The sequence below is a fragment of the Vulpes vulpes genome, chromosome 4 (genome assembly GCF_048418805.1).
Source record: "Vulpes vulpes isolate BD-2025 chromosome 4, VulVul3, whole genome shotgun sequence".
NCBI classification, from domain to species: Eukaryota; Metazoa; Chordata; class Mammalia; order Carnivora; family Canidae; genus Vulpes; species Vulpes vulpes.
Window position 1 is genome coordinate 67010897 of NC_132783.1, and position 20701 is coordinate 67031597.

Here is a 20701-nt window from a genome sequence, read left to right on the forward strand (position 1 = left end):
TGGTACATACAAGGCACTAAGAAAGTAACTGCTATCTGAACAAGTGAACAACTTTCAAAACTACCTTGTCATTCATCAACATCGTCAACTTATCCAGGACCACTGCTGACCTATGCTGCTGACCTAAGATGTACCTACATCTTGCATTTGTGGAAAACAGAAAGAGGTGTCCTTCTTCGAGACACTTCACTTCCTTTGGTTGAAAAGTTTCCATAACATACTGACTTTATCAGGACAAGATGTAATACACATAATACATATAATATGATTAATAATTAAAATACACATGATAAGGGCAATAAATAGTGTGAGTGATATTCCTTGTTCCCAGTAGAGTCTGCACATATATAGTGGCCCTGATCTAAGCCAATCACATTTCTTTCAGTTACTTAGGGAGGAAGTAGAATTCAGATAGAAGATCTAGGGCAAAGGTAACAAGAAGCCGTACCTTTTCTTCTCTTTTATCTGGGAGACAAAATAAACATGGGATAACCTAAGAAAAATATTAAAGCAACATACTGCAGATTAAATACATGGTTTGAAAAATAAATGCACAGGTGAAGCAGAATAAAAGGATCAGATGATGGCATCATTGCTCTGGGGTAAGAAAAAGAAAAAACTGCCATTCATCAGTGTCTGCCATATGCCAGACAAACCTGATTCCATTTCAGGTACACACAGCTCAATGGGATAAAGGCTTACAATGCTCGCACCAGTGCTCTTGCCACTGAAAAGTAGTAAGGCTTACTAACTTGCCCCAGATGAGGTAGCTAGGAAGTAGCAACACTGAGATATGAACTTGGATCCAACTGGTTACAAAGCCTGCACTTGTCATACATCAAGCCGCCATCTTTGAGCAAGTTTTAAAGAAATTGTGGACAAGCACAATCAGTGAAATAGGAGTTTTTCCAAATTAAGTGTATACAACTTTCAGTCCTAAATAAGAATAATACATTGACAAAGAAGATACGGTGTATATACAATGGAATACTACTCAGTGATCAAAAAAATGAAATCTTGACATTTGCAACAACATGGATGGAACTAGAGGGTATTATGCTAAGCAAAATAAGTCAATCAAAGAAAGACAACTATCATATGATTTCACTCATATATGGAAGTTAAGAAATAAGACAGAGGATAATAGGGGAAGGAAGGAAAAAAATAAAATGAGATGAAATCAGAGAGGCAGACAAACCATAACAGACTCTTAACTATAGGAAAGAAACAGGGTTGCTGGAGGGGAGATGATGGAGGAATGGGGTAATTGGGTGATAGGCATTAAGGAGGGCACTTGATGGGATGAGCACTGGGTGTTATATGCAACTGATGAATCACTAAACTCTACTTCTGAAACTAATAATACACTAATTGATTAAATGTAAATACACATATAGGGAAAATAAAAAAATAAAAATAATAGGTATATAGGCTATTCTGCATACTAATTATCTTCATATACTCTAAGTAAATTTGGAAATTAATTTTTACCTAATAGCTAGTATGAAGGCAGACCAGCTATTTGCAAAGGGATGGGTTTACAGCATGACTTAATATACACCATTGTGAGTAACAAAATTTCAGAAAAATTCATGGCATTTGTTGTCACTTGGTTCACTCAAAACCACTGCAATCCCTGACAAACACGTTTTTCTCTGCTATAGAGAGTTAAAGCAAAGGACTACAATTTCTATATTCCCTTGCCATTAAGGTCCCGCTGTTGGTTGACTTCTACCCTGGTCACACTCCCCTGTAGGACCAGGAAGCAATGATGAATATGCTGAGGCAGCAGTCCCAGGATCTTATAGCAGCATGGTCAGAGGCATCTAGCATTTCTGAAGCGGTTTAGGCATGATACTCTCTGTGTAATGCTTGGCTCTATGAGGTTGAAACAGCAAAGGGCATTGGCACATTCCACTGCCCTAGCTGCATGATGAGGTTGGACATTTTCCCTGGCTATATTACTTCCAGGTGTGAAGCACCCAAGTGTGGTTCTTTGGACCTCATGGAAATTTTACAGCAAACTAACATTCTCTAAGAAATCTTTCTTAATGATCCAGAGTACACTGTGTTGCCTTGCATCTAAGAAAATCTATGTTTAAAATTCTTCTACTTGTATACTTGGATAAGTGAAAGAAGAATGGCTCTGAATATCATCAAGAGTTACTGTAGGCATAGAAAATCACCCGTTTCCTTGTCTGGCTGCACTACCACGCAACTCTCACCCCAAGAGACCAGCAATAACATCCAAGAACTCTTCTAAAATGAACAAAATAAACTCATCTGGCATGCGCAATCTTTCCCACTTTTGCAGAAGTGACTCTTTGCAGGCTCAATGAATAAGCCATTGATTCTGTGAGAAAGGAACAAAAGAATGTGGCTGTAGAGGCAGAGAATGGATCACAAAGCCATAATTCTTTACCTGGTCGTATTACCAGGTGACCTTGGGCAAGTCATTTAGCAAACTATTGCCTCCAAGGAACTCCCCTCGTCTTATTTTTGAAGGACATAAATGAAAGGTCTTCTATTACTGAAACACGCAGGCCATTTAGAAGTATTATTTGTAGCCTTCTTTCAGTTATCTGACTGTACCCACTGGTGGTTGAGATAAGACTTGTTTCCAGCAGACCAGCAGTGGTATTTTCCCCTGAATAACTAATGTGTGCTAGCCTGCCTATGGATAAAGTGAATGTGAGCTAGCATTTTAAGAGGTTCAGAATTAGCTGTTAATAACCATCTCCTGTTATGGGGCAAAGAGGAAGAAGAAGATTAAGCCATAGTCCCCTATAAAAACAGACATGAAAGGCAGCAAGGTCAAAAGACACTTAAATCCCAAACACAGGCTGGACTATTTGGAAGAATGCATCATAAGTTAATACTGTAATAAATAAAATAATATTATTTGCATTGCACAGCTTCAGAAGCTTTTACTCTGGAAACAAAATCTTTATCCTGGATACACTAAAATCACTTATACATTCCTGTATAAATCATGAAAATCCAATAAATCTAGGCTTATATATAATGTGTCTCTTTGGGGAAGCAGGAGAGGAGTAGGAAGTATAAAATAACACAGAATGGGAAGTCTCTACATTTGGCCACTGTAGGCAAACCTATTCAGTACAAAAAGTACTTTTCTCTTTTATTGGAAATTACTGGAACATATGACAAACTGAACAGAAAACAATAATCAAATGTTCATGCTTAGATGCTAAAAATACACCAGGGTGATTGTGATTTTTTTATCTCTAATTTCAGCACTAATGATGATGATTATTAAAATATATGTATAAAGAAATCAAACCTCAGGCTTTGATAGGGAGGGGAGAAAAGCTCTAACCTAATACTTTCTGCTGTAAGAGCAATTTCATCCTCAAAATTAATCAGACCATCTAGATGCAGGATTTTAATTAGGTAAAACCTACAGCCATGTTGAATAACAAAGGGAAAGACATAGATCAAGTGGTAGATAAGATCCTCTACATGGTTCTATTTTCCCAAAGTTGTATCACTATTGATGAGAGTTAAGGGGGTCAATGCAAGAAAACTGGAAGTAGGTCATGGGCCACATTACCTAAAAGTAGTGGTTCTCAAAATGTGACCAGCAGCATCAACACCTCCTGGGAATTTCTTAGAGACATACATCCTCAGGCCCTACACCTATGGAATCAGAAGCTCCGAGGGCCCAGCAATCTGTGTCTAACAAGCCCACCAGGTGATTCTAATGCACACGATAGTTGGAGAACCACTGCCCAAGAACTTCAGATAGGGAGTATAAAATAAAATTCTATTACTTTCCTGACCTCTTAGAAACTAGTCTGAAAATCCACAGGACACAAGCAGTTTGTGGCTGAATGGTGGTGAAAATCCACACTGCTTAGCCAGTGTTAGGAGAATTTTCTGCTAATATTTGTCACCTGGTCCTTCCATCTTCCATCCACCTAACTTCCAATAAATAAGTTATTTATTGATGTAGAACCATTGGCAACTATTTCCAACTTGTTGACTTAAACATCAGTTCCCAAATTACATTTTGTTTTTCTGTGTTTTATTTACTTCAAAACTTTCCATGGTGAAGGAGTAAAAGGCCAGATTTTTCTCTTCTTCCTCACAATTGAATTTGAGAAAATCTTTGATCAGTCAAAATATCCTTCACCCTGCCCAGCATAAATTCCAGCCCTTCTTAGCCAACCATGCCTGGACCATCTGTCCAGTTGAATGACTGCAGGTCCCCCTCAACATGAAAACATTGGGAAAACAAGAAAATGTAATTCTTTCTTTCTAAAATCAGTATGTTATTAGTTTTTCTAGCTCTTAGGACATAGCTCTGTCTGTGGTTGGATTATTATGTGTGATTGTAAGCAATTTTATTATAGCCATTATTTAACATCTTACTGGGGGGCAAAGTCATGACTGACCTAAACTGAGTACATATAGAGTCAACCCTTTCTCTGACCACACTTCTGTGTATATTTTATACTGCTTTAATTCACTTGATGATATCTTGCTATCTTATCTAAGGTGTATGTATATTTCTCTATGATTCTATTTTAAGCTCCTTGAGGGCCGCAACCACACCTTCTCCTTCTCATTAAGCAGTAAAGCACTTACAATGAGATTCAACAAATATTCACTGTATATATTTAATCAAGTGTTCTCTCCCCCTTGTCCCAGGAATAAGCTGCTGACACTCTACTTTGGTGATTTACCATTTGACACTAAATGTTCGCTGATTTGGGGGAAAAAACATAGAACATCCCTGGCTTAAGCTAACCCTAAAGGAGCAACTGATAGATAAAGCTATATGCATTCCCAAATATGCCCAAGATCAAGCGTGATATAAATGGGGTGTTACGATGCACCAGGGGACCTAGTTATTACACTGGGACATGGTCACAGCTCAAAATCAGCCACGTAGCTTTGCTTTCAAGCACTGACAGCAGCCTAAGGCAGCAGACTTTACAATAAATGACTGCAAAATGTCACTGCCAGAAAGTTTCTCAGATGTTACAAATAGGCTGAAGATTGTCACAGAGAGAGGAAAGGACAATTTAGTCAGCACTATATATATATGGAAGAAATATATTGGCCTTGTTCCATAAATGATAACTGAAATGCTATCTGGACCAATTTATCACAAGAAAATAAAACAATCTGCCACTGTAACCCAGAGAGGAGAAAAATAAGGATAAAAGATGAAAAAGTTCCATTCATTTCAAAGAAAAGACACAGTGACAAAGAAACTATAGCAGGCTGACTATTAATTCAAGACCTCTTGCTACTCTGGCAGAAGTCTGAGCAAGTCAGTTCACCATGGTCTGGCTGCAATATGCCCTCCCTCCATTGCAAGTGCCCTGCCCTGTATCCTCTGTCTGATGAAATTCCACTCATCCTTCAAGATTTACCTCCCGTGTCACTTCCTCTCTGAAGTCTTGCAAAACGCTGCCAGGCAAAATTAATCACCTCCCCTTCCCTGCTGCCCTCCTGGTGCAGCATTGTGATTCTGGATTTCATACCAGTCCATGATGCCAGAAGGGTGGAAACCACTGCTCAATTCCCTTTGTTTCATTTACAGGACACCTGACAAAAGGCCTGGCACCTTGAAAGTCAGTGCTCAAAAAATCTATTGAAAATCGTTTGACAGAATTATAGACAGTATTTCAATTCCCAGTGGTGGAAACTTTATTTGATGTGCATTACAGGTATAATATTTATTGAACAACTCAGTACAAGACACTATGTTGGTGCTTTACATACTATGGTCTTTAATCCCTCACATCAATCCTATAAGGACAGTGGTGCTCAGGAAGAGAAAACCAGGACACTGAGATCCAAACCAAGCCTGACAGCAGGGCATATCTTGCATCCCTACACCACTGCATGATCACGTGTGCCCCAGGCCACTGACACAACCTCTGTGAGCCTCAAAGTCCTCCTTTATAAAACTGGGATGATTATATTTTAGTGCTCTGGCCCACTTTCTACAAGAGCATCAGGAAGACCAATGAAATCCCACCATTTATTGAAGAATAGAGAACAGTGAAGAGGATAAACTAAAATGGAAAAAAAAAAAACACCACATGCATTTAACATATTTCTTTTCCAAAGTTTCAGATATGGCACCTCATCTGCATCTCCTGAAGGGACAGCTCTCAATAGAAGCTGTACCTTAAAGGTACAGCTGCTTCTATGAAGACACAACTTTAAAATGGGCAGATTTTTATACCAATTATTTGAACATTATATCCCTCTTGTAAAAATCTGCTCTGGACCCCAAACTCAGGAAAAATGCAGAGAATGTTAGGTCACTGCATCTCAATGCCACACTTGTGACCATTCCCTAAATGTTTCCCATCTATTTAGACCCCAGGTCACACCACACAGGTAACTGCATGAAAAATGACAGTGGGGAGTTAGCTGTTAATGGGCACTATTGGCAAAACTGATGCCCCATAGGAAATGGGAATATGGTGGTGGAAAAGCTGCCATGACACAATACCAGCCAATATCTGTGGTCACATGACACCACTTCAGCTTGTATAATGCTAGAGAAACCCTAGAAAACAAATAATTACTAAGTTGCTAAAATGAGCCATCAACTGTTTCATGTTTTAGGCAAAGTATGTGTATCCTAGAAAAATCACCACATTGTGGCACATGGACTTGGAGGCAGATATATATGATAAGACAAGAGTGAAAGGGTAAAGAACAGCTCTTAGGCTACTACAACAGTCTAGGCATAGGAGGATGATACCTAAAGAATAAAAAGATGGACATCTTCTCAGTCACATTATGACTTCCCAGTCATGTTATACCAAGACTGGAAAAAGTTAGTATGAAGATATAAAGTTATAGTTAATTTCATTTATTAATATAGTTGCAAAACTGCTCTAAAAATTAGTAAGACTTGGGGAACCTGGGTGGCTCAGTGGTTGAGCATCTGCCTTTGGCCCAGGTCACGATCTTGAGGTCCTGGGATTGAGTCCTGCATCAGGCTCCCCACAGGGAGCCTGCTTCTCCCTCTGCCTATGTCTCTGCCCCTCTCTCTGTGTCTCTCATGAATAAATACATAAAATCTTTTTTAAAAAGAGCAAAACTCCAGCATAGTATTAAAAACAATAGTTTATTCTAGGAAATGGAACAATAATTTAATTTTTAAAACCTTATTGATTAGGGTTTATATACAATATATGTGGTGCATATAATAATAAATATATATTTACATATATATATGTGTCTGTATATATATATACATATATATATATATATATATATATATATATATATATATATATAATGTGGCATAATACTGTTTGAATTAAGACTGTTAAAGGTGCATAGTATAAACCCTACAACCAGCAAGGAAAATGAAACAAAATGGAATAGTAATAATCCAAGAGAAGAGATCAAATAGAATACTAAAAAATAGGGACACCTGGATGGCTCAGTCAGTTGGGCATCTGCCTTTGGCTCAGGTCATGATCCTAGGGTCCTTGGATTGAGCCCCAAGTCAGGCTCCCTCCTCAGTGGGGCACCTGCTTCTCCCTCTCCCTCTGTCTGTTCTCTCTCTCTCTCTCTCTCAAATAAGTAAATAAAATCTTCGAAAAAAAAAAAGAATTGTAAAATATACTCAATTCTAAAGGAAGACAGAAAAAGAATAAAAAAGAAAAAATACATATGGGAAAAATAGAAAATAATAATAAGACAGTAGACATACTCAAACATATTAATAACTAGACTAAATGTAAGTGAGTTAAAGATTCCAACTAAAGGAGGAAATTATCTATCTGGATAAAAAAAAAAAAAGCAATATCAAACTATAGTATGCTTCCAGGAAACCCACTTGAAACATAAAGACATAGATAGGTTAAAAATGAATGAAAGAAAGATACATCATGCTAACACTAATCATAAGAAAGCTGAAGTAACTATTCCTACCAGATAAAGTAGAGTTCAGTAAAAAAGAGAATTGGCATAAATAAAGAGGAATATTTCATAATGATAAAGTGGGTATGTAGACAACCTAAATGCTGATAGAACATGAAAATATTTGAAGTATCAAAATATTTAAATAATGGAGCACTGACATCTATTATTTAATAGAACTGAGAAGAGAAACAGACATATCCACAATCATAATTAGAGATATCAACATACTCCTCTTAATAATTGATAGGTCAAGTAGACATTAAATCCGTAAGGCTTATGATTTGAACGCTATCTACTGGAGTCACCTAATCTACATTTATAGAACACCATGCCCAGTAATTGCAGAATTTACATCCTTTTCATGCACACATAGAACTACAGAAAGACTCTATATTGGTCCATAAGACAGGTCTCAATAATTTCAAAACAGATTAAAATCATACCAGGAATGTTTTTTAAACACAAAAGAATTAAATTAGAAAGGAATAACACAAAGATATCTTCGAAATACTCAAACATTTGGAAATTGAGCAGTCTATTTCCGAGTAATTCATACAGCAAAGAAGAAATTACAAGGAAAATTAGAAAAATTTTTATTTGAATGACAATGAAAACATAACAAAATTTGTGGGCCTCAAATGAATAAGTGCTTGCCAGAAACTTATAGTTTTAGAAAAGAAGGTTTATAATAAATGATATAAGTGTCAACCTTAAGAAGGTAAAAAAGAAGAGCAAATAAAACCCAAAGTAACTAGAAATAAGGAAATAATAGCTAGGAACAGAAATCAATGTAATATAAAATGGAAAAACAGTAGAGAAAATTAATGAAACAAAAAAAATGAGTTTTCTATAAGACCACTAAAATTGTTAAAATTCAGACTGAAAAGCAAAAATTTACAGAAAACACAAATTACCAAATAGGTTATCAAGAAAAAAAAAAGAGTAGCACATTACTATAAGTCCTAAAGATATTAAAAGCATAAGGACATATTATGAACATCTTTATGACAGTAAATTCAACAGTTTAGATAAAATAGAAAAGTTTCTCAAAGGTGCAAATTATCAAAAATATATACACATATATCTATTAAATAAATTGAATTTGCAATTTAAAACCTACTTTCAGGAACTCCAAAGTCAAGTGGCTTTACTATTAAATATTATCAAACATTTAAGGAAGAAAAAATACCAGTTTTACACAAACTTTCAGGAGAAAGGAATACTTTTTATATAATTTTATGAGGGCAGCATAACCGTGATTTAACATACAGAGCAACTTCTCTCAATCCTTAACCAAATAGTAAGCAAATCAAACCCAGTAATTTATAAAAAGTATTTAATGATCAACTACGGTTTATGCAGGAAAAAGTGTTACTTAACATTTTAAAATCAGTGTTACACTGATTAACTACAGTAACACAATAAAGGAAGAAAATAGCTCAAATGGACTTCATCAAAATTAGAAACTTTTACTCATCAAAAGACACCATTATGAAAATGAGCAGAAGAAAATTTCTGATGCAGTCAGTGGCTGCCTCGGCTGCATGGTGAGATGGCCGAGCAGGTGCCCAGGCCAGTGCTATTGCTGTGTCTGGGTAACATCTGTCAATCACTTACTGCAGAAACAATTTTCAAAAAACTTGTAACTGATCAAAATGTTTTAGGCAATTGGAGGGTACACAGTGCTGCAACATCCATGCATAAAATAGAAAGCCCTCCTGTATCAAGAGCACAATTGCAAGAAGAAACAGGATACTCCCATGAATCACACTGTCCAGGCAGGTTACCAAGAAGACTGTGCCATATTTGACTATATCCTATGTATGGATGAAAGCAATCTGAGAGATTTGAATAGAAAAAGTATGCAAGGTAAAAATGGCAAAGCTAAAATGGAACCACTTAGGAGCTATTATCCATGAGAGCAACATATCAGTGAAGATCCCTATTATGTGAGTGACTCCAAACTCAAGACTATTTACCAGCAGTGTGTAAGGTGCAGCGTATTGGACAAGGTACGCTGACACTGCATCCATTCCTTGATGCAGCCAGCGGGGCTAGTCCCCACAGCCTCGCTCAAGATGTCAGGTGTCAAAGTGTGATAACACTCCAGAGCTCAAGCCCACAGCTGTTTCTTTGGCTAACTTGCTCTTTCTTATCTTAAAATAATTATAGATGAAACTCAGTTGTTGTGTTAGGCAGAAGAACAAGTAAAAAATTTTGATCTAGACAGTTTCTGGGGTACATAAAATCTCCTTAGACTAAACCCCCTACTTCATTTCAATTAGAAAAAAATGTGGAAGAAATAAAATAGAACATGATGAAATGAGCATTATTTTAAGACCCAGATCAACATCTGAGCTGACTGAGACTTCTAAGTCTTCTGCTCTACCTCTTCCCTAAGTTTGTGGAAACTTGAGGATGAATGCGCCCTGTTCCCCTATACTACCTCTTTATACCAGAGCCTTTTTAACCATCCATGGGGACTCACAACCTAGATGAAAAGGGTTAATACACATATTCATAGTGTACACTTGCATATTTAAAAAATAGAAAAAAAGGTTTATGGAATTAATCTTAGCACCTCTACTACTCCCTAGTTTTTGTTTATTTAGTTTATTCTATAAGAAAGTAGGCTTCTTTGCTCCCATTTGAACCACTCTGCCCCTAGAAATTGAATCATATCCAGAAAAGATATTTGTATGCTGGTTTATCTCATGATCCATTTGCAGAATGTGTCTGCTTTTATATGCATATATAACCCAAATGTCAAAAATAAATTAGCATAGGAGGAAAAAATAATTAAAAAGTTAGCAAAAGATCTTTTATTTTGGAATACATATAAGTATTGATACGATGATAAACATTCATCAGTGCTTAATTTATAGGCAAATATAGGTTATTTCTGTGTACTGTCAGTTAATTAATCTAAAATTAATAGGGATATATGTCAGAAAAGACTGTTTCAAAATGAACTGGAGAAGTTATAAAAATACAAAATTTTTAAAAATAGAAATGAACAGGAAAGTCCTCCAAGTAAGAGAAAAAGATCTGTAATAAATATACCTGACAAAAGACTTGATTTCAAAATATATAAATAGCCCCCCTACAACTTAATAGTTAAAAGACAATCCAACAACAACAACAACAAAAATTGGGCAAAAATATTTGAACAGTAACTTCACAAAGGAAAAATATGTAAATGGGTAATAAACACAGAAAAAGTACTTAACTATTGTTCTTCAGTACAAAGGAATTAGGATGGCTAAAATAAAAAGGACAGACAACATCTAATGTTGATAATGATATAAAACAATTATGATTCCCCAATAGTGTTGGTAGAAATATAAAGACTCCTAACTCTGGGAAACAAACTAGGGGTGGTACAAGGGGAGGAGGGCGGGGGGTGGGGGTGAATGGGTGATTGGCACTGAGGGGGGCACTTGACGGGATGAGCACTGGGTGTTATTCTGTATGTTGGCAAACTGAACACCAATAAATGAAATGGTAAAAAAGAAAAGATGGTACAATTTTGGAAGTTTCTCATAAAGTTAAATGTATGCCCACACTATAATCTAGTAATTATACTTTCAGATATGAACCCAAATAAAATGAAAACATGAGAGACTTATGACAAGGATGTTCATAGAAGCTGAAGTCATATTAGTCAAAATCTAGAAACAACCCCAATGTCCATTAAGAGGGAAATGAATAAACAAATCATAGTATATTTATATAATGAAATACTATTCAGTAATAAAAAAAAGAAATAAACTACTGATACACACAACAACATGGATGAACCTCAACAACATGTTAAGTAGATGACAGAAAAGAATGTCTACAGTATTAAAATTCCATTTTTTCTGGAGTAGACAATATTTACCTATACTGATAGAAATTAGACATGTTTGGCCACGGAATGGGGGTAATTAACTGTAAAGGATACTCTGGATGGAGGAGACTCTATAGTTTTACAGGGTACAAATTACATGGATATATACATTTCTCAAACCCCATCAAACTCTTCACTTCAGATTTGTGCATTTCACTGTGTGTAGATTACATGGTACTATAAAACAAAATTTTAATTATGACTTTAATTCACCATTTCAATGTGTTAAATGAAATATATTCAAGTATATATGTAGATATATATATATACACACAAACATATATATATAATTTAAAGATAGTTTTAATCTAATAATGGATCTATCAGAATTACAAATATCACACATAATAGAACAAACCTTAGAATTTACCTTTTAATATCAGATAAAACCCTCAAGGACATCAGGTATCACTGCATTTATACAAAATAAGACAAGTGGGAAAAGCAATGAAAAGAGTAAAGAATGGAAAGAACAAAACACCAGTATCTACAAAGGACATGATTCCTCTGTAGAAAATCAAAGGCAATTTATAAAAAACTAAGACAATACCAGCAAAGTTGCTGGAAACAAGATCATATAAATCACAGTATAAAGCAGTAAAAAACTGATCAGGAGAAGTTTTTGTTTTTTGTTTTTGGGTTTTTTTTAATTTAGCATTTGTAATAGAAAAAAAATGAACTGTACATTAAGATGAATTTAACAACAAGAAAACTGTATAAATAAGGAAGAGTCTATAAATGTAGTCATATGAAAGGTTCATGAAGGGGAAGGAGAAGGCCAATAATAAAATTTTGGCCGTCCACTCAAATACTTAATATATAAATTCAATGCAATCCAGTTAAAATCTGACAAGCTGATCCTAAAGGGCCATAAATAGCCATGACTTTGAAGACAACTTTGAAGACAAAGGATAACTAGTCCTATGTGGGGGAAGAAAGGGGGGATGGAGGGGAGGAGGGGGTTATGTCCTACCATACATCAAAATGTACTATAAAGCCATAAGCCATAGCAATGACACAGTGTGGTACCAGTGCAGAGGACAAACAGATCAATGGAATAGTATAATGACTTATAAGAAGATGCAGGCACACACATACAAGTGGCACACCGATCAATGGAAACCATGATCCCATCAGGTATTCATGTGTAAAAAGGCAAAATTAGGACCCTGCTTCATGCCAAACACAATAAATCCCAGATAGAAATTTTAAAATGTATTTTTAAGAAAATAAATAAAGGTATAGAGCAAAACTTTAAAATCAGAAGAAACCATAGAAAATATTTGTATGATATGAAGTAGGAAAGAATTCATTAAACAAGAAATATAAAGAACGAACAATAAAGGAAAAGACGAAGTTGTCTAATTTAAAATTGAAAACTCCATATGACGGGATCCCTGGGTTGGCGCAGCGGTTTGGCGCCTGCCTTTGGCCCAGAGCGTGATCCTGGAGACCCGGGATCGAATCCCACATCAGGCTCCCGGTGCATGGAGCCTGCTTCTCCTTCCGCCTGTGTCTCTGCCTCTCTCTCTCTCTCTCTCTCTGTGACTATCATAAATAAATAAAAAAATTAAAAAAAAAAAAAAAAAGAAAACTCCATATGACAAAGACACTGAGGCGGGGAAACAGACTCTCCACAGTATAGGATATGGGACATCGGTGTATTTGTAATTTTTTCTTAATTTAAAACAATTCTCTGGGACTCCGGAGTGGCTCAAGCAGTTGAGCATCTGCCTTCAGGTCAGGGCATTATCCTGGGGTTCAAGATTGAGTCCTGCATCAGGCTCCCTGCAGGGAGCCTACTTCTCCCTCTGCCTATGTCTCTGCCTCTCTCTGTGTGTCTCTCATGAATAAATAAATAAATATTTTAAAAATAAAATAAAACAATTTTTGAAAAAATAAAACCAGAGGTTGATGTGAATCCAATGTGGTAAAATTTTAACATCTGCAATAAGTGGATACCCCATTATGCCTGTGAAATCTCTATTGATGGGACTGAGATGCATGGCTCCCCACTCTCCCTCCATGTCCTGACTGATCCTGGAGCTTCCCTGGGTGGCTCCAAGGCACGACATGCCCCTGGGATCAAACTACCTTTTCACCGGCAGTTGTATCCTGATCTGTTGTCCTTACTCTACCTCAACTTTTCTATTAATATACTCTATTTTAAGACAGTGGAAGGTGGGTCTCCCCTGAGCCAGTGGACAAGGAAGCAGCAGCTGAGAGATGCCATGTAAGCATCCCCACCCTCAGCTTCCAGAAGGTTTCAGGGGAGCTGTCAAACAGATGGTGGGAGATGAATGCACCACACTTAATCCCTCTCTTTGTCATGGGAGGAAATGTGACATAGCTTTAGCTATTAAGAAAAATTAAAAATGCTGAACATAACACCCAAAGGAAAGGAATAAAAACTGCATTCAGTATGGAGAAAGGATACATTCTCAGATGGGATTATCAGGAAATAGGAGAGTTGTCTGAAATCACAAGGATATAGCGTCAGTTTTTAATCTTTTTTTTTTATTCTGGTAAAATTTATAGCATAAAATTGACCATTTTTTCCATTTGTAAGTGTACAGTTTAGTGGCATTAAGTACATTCACAATGTTATGCAACCATCACCACCATCTGTCTCCAAACTTTTCATCTTCTTAGATCCAAACTCATTAAGCCCAAACTCCCTATTGCCCCTTTCTCCAGCCCCTGGAAACCACCATCCCACTCCTCTATGAATCTGACTGTTTCAGTAACCCCTAAAAGTGGTATTTTACAGTGTCATTTTTAAGGAATTCCACATACTCTGTATTATTGATTAGACATTTTAAAAAAGCACAACTGATGTGCCTTCTTCTCTCTTTTGAATTTGACTTTTGCTTTGTGAAGGTGGGTTGATTTGTGCCTGATGAATGCTATATAGACAATGCCATACTGTGTATGCTCAGTACCTAATTTCATAGGGAATTTACTGAAAAAGAACTTTCTTTTTTTTTCTTTCTTTCCTTTCTTTTTTTTTTTTTTTTTAAAGAACTTTCCACTGCTATGTTGTAGCAGTTGCTGTGCTTCCTGCTCACACAAGACCAGAGCCTCCAAGGCACAGGTTATCACTCTCATGTACAGAGTTAAAATATGTATGGTTTGTATTAAAGCCCTGTGCCATAAAGAGCAACCATATTATTTAATGGTAGTCCTTGAAAAATCCATGAGGGGAAATCAAATTTTTCACAAATCAAAGAGAAAAGCACTCCCTAAGCAAATTCTCGAGTCTAAGAGCACTCCCTAAGCAAATTCTCAAGTCTAGGAGAAACAATTTCTCATAACAAAAGTTCTAGAAACCAAAAGTACTAGAATAATAAATACGGGACAAATCACAGCTCCCTTTAGCATTAGCCAATTTCAGTCTTTTGAGCACAACCTGAATTATGGACAACATGTGACATAATCTTCTAAAAAGTTTTCGGGAAGGTAATTTTCAGAAGGCGCTCCTGGTAATGTCTTATATTATAGCCCCTACTTGCTTTACAAACCCACTAAGGGCAATAGATGGGAAGAAAGATGGAAGAAAGAGGAAAGATGACACAGAATGAAGCAGGTATGTGTATGGTGGGAGAAACTCTAGGCAGAGACTGGAAATCCAATGGTTTAGCTGCATCTCTATCTCTTCCCTGTGCGCTTAGCCAAGCCTTTCACCTTGCAGGCTCACCACCCTCTCACCTATAAAGCAAGGAAGGGTGCTGCTTAAGAATCTAGAGACAGGGAGGCCTTCCTATCTAAAAGAAAAACTCATCCATTTTGCACCAACACATTGCCTAGGATTCTCTAATAAGTAGTGACTTTTGATGTTTTACCACACTAATGATGATTTGAAAATCGTACTCCATGTACAAAAGGTTTTGTCCTCTGGCTTTGGTTTTACATCTATCTCCTTCTTCCCCTCCATTTGATATGTTTCTCTGCATTTATAAATATTCCCAAGTGTTGCCCAGGCTTCAGCCTCAGTCCTGGTGGCATGAAGCCTACACTCCATACAAGGGTGGCTAGTCCTGCCCATGTGCCCAGACCATCCCACCTTGCATATGAGGATGCAGAGTCTGGAAAAGGCAAAATAGCCATCACAGGCAGACCCAGAACTCGGAGTCCTTGCAGACAACTCAGGTGCTTTCCAGCTGGAGCCTGGAAGCCTCTACTAACTGATGTCCACAAAATCTGCCAGCTGACAGTTCTTCCTTTTTGCAAGGAGAGTACTCAGGACATGGTCCTGGGACTCCTAGATCCAGGATGAAGATACCTCTCACACCCAGAAATACGGGGCTGCTCAGCCTCCCCAGAGGATCCCATACAGGGATGCAAGGCCACTGGGCTACAACTAGCTGGTCTTAGCTAGAATTCTGCTTTTTGTTTTTTTTTTTTTTAAGATTTTATTTTTTTATTTATTAGAGACAGAGAGAGAGAGACAGAAACACAGGCAGAGGGAGAAGCAAGCTCTATGCAGGGAGCCTGATGTGGGACTCGATCCCGGGTCTCCAGGATCACACCCTGGGCTGAAGGCAGGTGCTAAACTGCTGAGCCACCAGGGCTGCCCTAGAATTCTGTTTTCTAAACCACAGCTCATCACACAGGTTGGACCAGGAAAGAAGAAAGCAATCTGTCGGCTCCTGAGGGACCACCCAGGTGAGGCGCACAGCAGCTCAGTAGGGTTGGGGGACTAGGGATAACACTCTTCTCAAGGCTCCCTGGGCAAAACAAGGCTGCTTCTGGGTGGATTGTCACCTCCCCACAAGAGGAAGACTTCCTGGCATCACTCATGTCCTTCCTGCCACGTACCTCACTATTCAAGCACCCACACCTTCCCCATCCTTAGCCACCTTCCCTGTACCTGGAAGCCTAGAGCTGTCAGGCCTAGATTTTGCAGGTGTACTACCAGAGTCATAAATCCATCTCTATGCACTCCCAGACCTTACCCATTGCCACAGTGTTTCTCCTTTTCCTTCAATGTGTTCTGCAACCCTGGCATTATACAAGGGATGGAGACTATAAAATAAACACCATGGGCCAGTTATCCCGCTTATAAAAGAAAATTTTACTGAAACTCTTAAAGACCACCAGATTACATTATGCCCACTGACTGCCCCAGAGGTGGTGATTTGTAGATATTTGTCATCCCCATACACATATTCATCCTTTTCTTTGCTATGCATGTATCCTTAAAACATAGAATGCTGTTTTACATGTTTTTAAATAAAGAGTCGATATTTAACTGTATGCATTTTACTGGAACTTTCTCACCTCACTGAGATTATATAAATGAAATTGGTCCACATTGATACATATAACTATAGCCCACTTGTTTTCACCTCTGTATAGTATTTTATTATGTATGTGTGTTACTTATTCATAAAAGAAATACTCCAACCAGAAAGCAAGGAGTAGTTCACCTTTACATATAAAGGGTCCTCAAATTAAAACAGATAAGGGCACCTGGGTGGCTCAGGCCATTAAATGTCTGCCTTCAGCTCAGGTCATGATGTTGGAATCCTGGGGTGGAGCCTCATGTCAGGCTCCCTGCTCAGCAGGGAGGGTCTGCTTCTCCCTCTCCCTCTGCCTCTGTGTGCTCTCTCTCTTTCTCTCGCTCTCTCGCTCTCTTGCTCTCTCACTCTCACATGCTAGCTAGCTCAAATAAAATAAATAAATAAATCTTTAAAACAAATAAATAAAATGGAACAGATAGTAGTCATCAATCCCTGATTTGTTTTCCCTACTCTTTCACATTGATTTGATAGCCATAACTAGTTTAAATGCTAAGTGAATTCAATAATGTCCATTTCTAGAGTGATTACCTACAAATAATCCCATGTTTTAAATAACAGAAAGAGGTATTTGTATTACAACACAGAGACGCTGGACTAATGGCCAGGTCACAACTACCTGGTCCTGTAGATTTAATGGTGTGACTCAAAACATACAAGTTTGAGAGAGAAGCTCAGTGAGGAGGATTACACATCCAGCTAAAGGATGCATCAGAACTCAGATATTCTGCAAAAGGAACTCTACATGAATGGAGCAAATCCATCTGTCAATAAATGCAATAACCCAGTCTGGCACCTTATGTTCATCTTTCCATCATCAAATGGGAAAGAAACAGTCAACTCTAGATATCTGCATGGTGCCAGGGAGAACGTAGGTTGGCAAGTGAAGAAAAAGAGGCACTGGGAGAAATGGGAAAAATGGCAGCCACAGGAGAAGCCAACACTTTGAAGCAACGGTTGGTCCATCTGTCTTTAAGAGTTGCTTCAAGAAGGAACCAGCTGTCTGATACTGGGGGGTGGGGGTGGGGAGTAGAATAAGAACTTGCATTTAAAATAAAATCATATTAGAAAGCAGACAGGTTTGTTCTGTTTTGCTTGTCTCCAAATCACGACCAAAGTCTTCATCCTGTTTTATTGGCTTCTGGAGGCTGAGCACTGGGTATTTTAGATCATTTTGCAAACTTTAGCTTAGGGGAATAAATTGCCAAAAAACTTGAGAAATCTATATTATTTGTATTCCATAAGACACATGTCTGGAAATATACACGCAAATTTGGATGGACTCAACTGCCATATTTAGCGCCTGGAGGAAGAAAGAGAAAGAAAAGGGTTGCTTTGTGTTTGTTTTTTTTTGTTTTTGTTTTTTTTTTGAAAACTCAGACACACCTTTCTTTCACAAAAATTATTTCCTTAACAACTACCCTCATCTGGAACATTAAGCCCACAGAAACTACCTGAGGATTTTGAAGGCTCACCACATGCAAACTATAAAGTGGGGGTCTTGCCATTGTTGTTTAATGAGTAAAATCACCATGAGGGGATTGCTCATTGTACCAAGGTAGTAACAGTCATTTGACTTGACAGTCTAGGCTCCTCTGACTTCACACAAGCTCCCCACAGTTCCTTGCTCTTTCCTCTTCCTTTTGCACCATCACTTCAGATCTGATCAGAGAGAGAAGTCCTCAGAGGCTCGTTCATTTGTATACCAACATATTTTAGATCACCTTATTCAAGAGAGATCCAGAAAATGGCGAAACAGCCCATATACATAATCCCAGGCCATCCATACCCAGTAGCATGAGAAGGCACTTTTTGAAGCTTTTGAAAGAAGGGAGCCTAGAATAATCCTGTGTCTTTAGCTAGACACAGGAGGCTTCGCTTCCCTGTGGGTTTGCTCTGGACAGGCTACATCCGGCTTGGGTACTTGGCTTCGTGTTTTCCAAAAACAAAAATTATCCAGGAAAATTGCAGGAATGTACTCTCATATTATACTCCTTCCCTCGGTTTTGTCTCAATAGTTCAAGATGCTAAAAATATAAACTATGATTCAGCTTTTAAAACTTCTGTGGTCCTGTCATAATAGTGGGCCAGACATGAGGGGGCACGAGAGAAAATCCAATTAATCCTACCCCCATGAGCAAACAACCTTATCAGACATTTTACTTCAGTCCCAGCAGAAGTTTTGCATGAAAGATCCCACCTGTCAGTTTTTCGTTTATTTCAGCACAAAACCTCTGAGGCAGCATTTTTATTTTAATTCAGAGGTAAGTTTTATTAAAAATGCCTGTTACAGCCAGCTGGTGTCAAACCATTGGTTTGCTAACTAGGCATCAATTGAAGAGCCTGCAATTTTCTGTTTCATGAAGATGAGGACTGCAAACTCTTAATACCAACTTCTAAAGCTTGTCTGCCATGGGCCAGGTGAACCATGAGAGGTGGGGAGTTCTAGAAGAGAGAGAGGGGAAAATTTCTCTTTTTTAAATTTTTAAAAAGATTTTTATTTATTTGAACGAAACAGATGGTGAGAGGGAGCAAGGGAGAGTACAAGCAAGAGGAAGAAGCAGGTTCCTCCCTGAGCAGGGACCCTGACGTGGGGCTCGATCCCAGGACCCTGAGGTCAGGACCTGAGCGAAAGGCAGACATTCAATCGCCTAAGCCTCAAGTCACAAATTTCTGTCTTAAATTCACTCTTTCCCCCAACCTGGACTGGTTCCTTCTGTAAAACTGGATCATGCAAAGACACATCCCAGAATTACATTCCAGGTTTCCTGTTGCCATATTTGTTACATTAGCATAACATATGCTATCAAACACCAACAACATACGTGTCAGACCAAAAAACGCCCCAGAAAAGATTCAGGTTCTCCACACTGGGAGGGTATTTGCACAGAGCAAGAACATCAGACCCAGAGAATCTGTCAACCCGACTTCAGCTTACTCAGTGGGTGGTGAGGATAGTGGGTGTGGAATGCAGCTTCCCCACCCCAGAGGACAGTGTATCTCTCACCTGTCTAAATTTGGATGTCCATGACTGCCCTTCCCCTGCCACCCTCCCTGGACAAGGGACCCTCAGAATTTTACATGTGAGGTCACCTGGTGTTGTCATTTATTGAGCTGACCCTCAGCCTTTGGAATTCCTGAAAGCGTTTTAGGTTAGAAGGGTTGGAGCTGGTATCACTGACGATCCCCAAGATGCAGCCCTGGTTCAGAGCAGGTGGATCTTAATGGAAGAGCACTAGATCTAGAGTCGTTAATCGTCTGAGCTCTGGCTCTCCCACACAGTTTTTTTTTAACAGCATGAGACTCGGTTTCCTCTCCTTGCAGTGGAGGTGTGAATAGTCAGCACCTCATATGCGGAAGACATTTAATGTTTTTGAGCTCTGAAAACAAGCTTCCACAAACACTTCTGCTTCCTCTCTGGTAAGAAGACCCTCCAACTTCTAGTACTCTCAGGTGAAGCCTGTGGAACTCTGGGATTCACAAGCAAGGCCCCCAAACCCAAACTCATCACATTTCCCAGAACTGGCACTTTTCCTCTACCCTCCTCCGTAATCAGTGGCACAGTCACAGTGCAAGGCTG

General features: G+C 38.2%; 1 protein-coding gene and 1 pseudogene across 3 annotated transcripts in view; one reads left to right on the forward strand and one right to left on the reverse strand.

Moving 5' to 3' along the window:
- DISC1 (DISC1 scaffold protein) overlaps positions 1-20701 on the reverse strand; it is a 352717-nt gene that overhangs the window by 121207 nt on the left and 210809 nt on the right. The window lies entirely within an intron of this gene.
- On the forward strand, positions 9482-9950 carry LOC112927344 (low molecular weight phosphotyrosine protein phosphatase pseudogene; annotated as a pseudogene).